This window comes from Nerophis lumbriciformis, linkage group LG03 (assembly GCF_033978685.3).
Source record: "Nerophis lumbriciformis linkage group LG03, RoL_Nlum_v2.1, whole genome shotgun sequence".
NCBI lineage: Eukaryota > Metazoa > Chordata > Actinopteri > Syngnathiformes > Syngnathidae > Nerophis > Nerophis lumbriciformis.
In genome coordinates, this window is record NC_084550.2 from 20,655,001 (window position 1) to 20,658,442 (window position 3,442).

The window sequence follows — 3,442 nt, forward strand, 5'->3', positions numbered from 1 at the left end:
ATGTCGCCTAGCGGCAACATGTAAATACTAAAGAGTGCAGGGCCAAGAGCCGAACCTTGGGGGACTCCGCACATTACCTTAACATAGTCCGAGGTCACATTGTTATGGGAGACGCACTGCATCCTGTCAGTAAGATAAGAGTTAAACCACGACAAAGCTAAGTCTGACATACCAATACGTGTTTTCATACGCTCTAATAAAATATTATGATCGACGGTATCGAAAGCAGCGCTAAGATCAAGAAGCAGCAACATAGATGACGCATCAGAATCCATCGTTAGCAGTAGATCATTAGTCATTTTTGCGAGGGCTGTCTCCGTAGAGTGATTTGCCCTGAAACCGGATTGAAAAGGTTCACAGAGACTGTTAGACATTAAGTGTGCATTTAGCTGCTGTGCGACAATTTTTTCGAGGATTTTCGAGATAAACGGAAGGTGGGACACCGGCCGGTAGTTTACCATGAGGTCAGGATCGAGGTTAGGTCTTTTGAGCAAAGGATGAATAACCGCTTTTTTGAATGCTAGTGGAACAGTGCCAGAGGAAAGTGATAAGTTTATAATATTTAGCACTGATGGACCTAATAATACAAAAAGCTCCTTAATAAGTTTCCCAGGAAATGGGTCAAGTAAACATGTTGTTTGTTTTGTCCCATTGACACATCTTAACAATTCCTCTAGTGTTATTTCATCAAAGAGAGAGAAACTATTTTGGAGGGCGGTATCCTTCGTAGATACAGTCGTATCTGTGTTAATAGAACCCAGTTGTAGCTGCGATGCGTTGTCTTTAATCTCCTTTCTAATGAGTTCAATTTTCTTATTAAAGAAATTCATAAAATCATCTGCTGTGTGGGTGGAGCTACTGGGAGGAGTCCCTTGTTGGGTTAGCGATGCTACTGTACTAAACAAAAATTTCAGATCATTTTTGTTGAGGTGGATGAGATTTGAATAATATTTAGCTTTAGCTAGGGTAAGCATGTGTTTATAAGTTATTAAACTATCACTCCATGCTTGATGGAAAACCAAGTTTAGTCGCGCGCCATTTGCGTTCCAGCTTTCTACATGATCATTTATGGGCTCTAGTTTCTTCTGTAAACCATGGGGTGCGCCTTTTAGGGGCTCTTTTAAGCTTTAGCGGTGCTATACTATCAATGGTGTCGCGCAGGGCGTCGTTAAAGTTGTTAGTGAGGTTATCAATAGAGCCGACATAATTTGGGAATGGTGCCATTACCGAAGGCAGTAGGCCAGCAAGAGTCATCGTTGTGGCATGTTGCGGCTGCTATAGCAGTTATTATTAGTTTGTTGACAATGAGTCAGAACTTCAAATTTTATAAGGTAATGATCGGACATTACTTTAGTATACGGGAGTATCGTAACTTTGGAGGTGGTGACACCCCTGACCAGCACTAGATCTATCGTATTTCCGTTGCGATGCGTAGGTTCATTTATTATTTGTGTAAGACCACAGCTATCAATTATAGTCTGGAGCGCCATGCACTGAGGGTCCGATGGGGTATACATATGGATATTAAAGTCCCCCATTATGATTATATTGTCGGCGTGCGTCACTAAATCAGCAACGAACTCTGAAAATTCACTGATGAAGTCCGAATTGGGTCCTGGGGGGCGGTAGATAACAGCCAGGTGGAGAGGCAGCGGTGTGACAAACCTCATAGTAAGCATCTCAAACGAGTTATATTTATTATTTAGGTTCGGGGTAAGATTAAAGTTTTTATTGTGTATGAGTGCAACTCCCCCACGCCTTTTAATGGGATGGGCAATATGCGCTCCCGCATAGCCAGGAGGAGACGCCTCACCCAGCGCAAAGAAATCGTCTGGTTTGAGCCAGGTCTCGGCGAGTTTTTGTTTAAGAAGCCCATATTATAGGTAGTGGGCTGTTTTGAGGAGTTTTTGTTGAAATTATCCGTAGTAGCAATATTAATAATGTTGTGTTTATTATGTGTAGTGCACTTTAAATAATTTCGACCATATCTAGGAATTGATATGACGGGAATTTTCCGATTGTTTGCTTGATGTTGTGATAAACCGAACGCATCATAACTTGCCACCTCAGTAGAGTGCATGTCTACTTCTGACACAGAAAAAAACATTTTTTGAGTTGTGTATTGTTCTAAAATAGTTGCTATGTGTGCAGGTATTATCCAGCCTGGCGCTGGCTAGTTCTATTTTAACTAACTTCTCACCCGGACTAGCGCTTCTTTGAGGATTAGCCTTTCGCTTTGTTGTTAACCCCGCTCGGCATCCCCGCTTTTGCTTCCGCTCACACCGCTTACGTGTCTTCCGTTGACGGTCCCCGCTGGTACTTGACTCCGCTGCTTTAGAGGCCGTTGGATGTAGCCAGCGAAGAATCCCCATGCTAGCGAGGAGGTCGAAAGTACCCGCATCTTTCAGCCTATAACGGCCCGATCTATCCACATCCAGAATCGTCTGTCGGTCGTATCTGATCACGAAGTGTCCACGCTGTGAGCCAGCCATGAAATAGACAGAATTGACGGGTATTTTTGCCAAATCGCTCTACACTTCCAAGAGCGTCTGCAAGCCGCTGCCATCAGGGCATGATGACCAAAATGTGATTTCAGTTAAATAATCACTTGTTTTATTTTGTGATGGTTTAAAAGTGATAATTCACAGTTCATAATTTAAAGATAAAAAGGTAAAAATCCTTAAATGGATGTAACTCATTTAATTTCATTCATTGAAGTCTTAAGAGGTGAAGCTACTATAGTTTTCATGATTTGATGCTGCTGTTAAAGTCTTACAGACTTATATGGAGTACAGTGTGAACCGACCAGTATTCATATGTCCATGACTAAATGGTTAAAATGAGTAACTGTGTTTATTGATTTAAAATTGAAGTTAATATGGTACCATATGGAAGATAACTAAGAGTAAAAAGAGTATTCTAACTGATTACATTCTGTACTGCTATGTGCAGATTGTTTTTTTTGTATGATCCTGAAGTCTGGTTCCAAGCTGGACTTGAGTTATGATGGCGAGCCAGTCCCAGTGAGTGAGAGTCTGCGGAGAGGGAGCGTTTGGATGTGGTGTGGCCAGCTGCATCGGTCTCCACACTCTGCAGTGATCTATAACTGAACTGATCCACCATCAGAGTCGCAAGTATCGAACCGAATCAGTATGGAATAACGGATTACAACAGAACTAAGGATTCCCAACCAAGGAATATAGACAGTGTTCAATTCAATACTACCCGGGTAGATTGTATTTTTTGAAAGGACAATTTAAAAAGGACATTTCTTCTATTTTGCTACTTTTGAATTTTGCAACAGAGCTCTATTTTATTTCATTTTTGGGGGTATTTTCAATTTAAAAAGCACACTGTTCATGTGTTATTGTTTATTGTGCAATAAATTTGCTAGCAGTTGTTCTGTGGTCCACTAAGTACGTAACGTCTCATTGCGAGTCTC

At 41.4% G+C, this 3,442-nt stretch overlaps 1 protein-coding gene across 1 annotated transcript in view; it reads left to right on the forward strand.

The window, feature by feature from the left end:
- Nucleotides 1-3,187, forward strand: part of LOC133580780 (serine/threonine-protein kinase tousled-like 1-B) — a 58,358-nt gene extending 55,171 nt beyond the window's left edge. Inside the window, exon 22 of the transcript XR_009812231.2 lies at nucleotides 2,953-3,187. The gene's annotated coding sequence lies outside the window, so the exon portion shown is untranslated. The remainder of the gene's footprint in view (nucleotides 1-2,952) is intronic.
- Nucleotides 3,188-3,442: the final 255 nt, after the last annotated feature.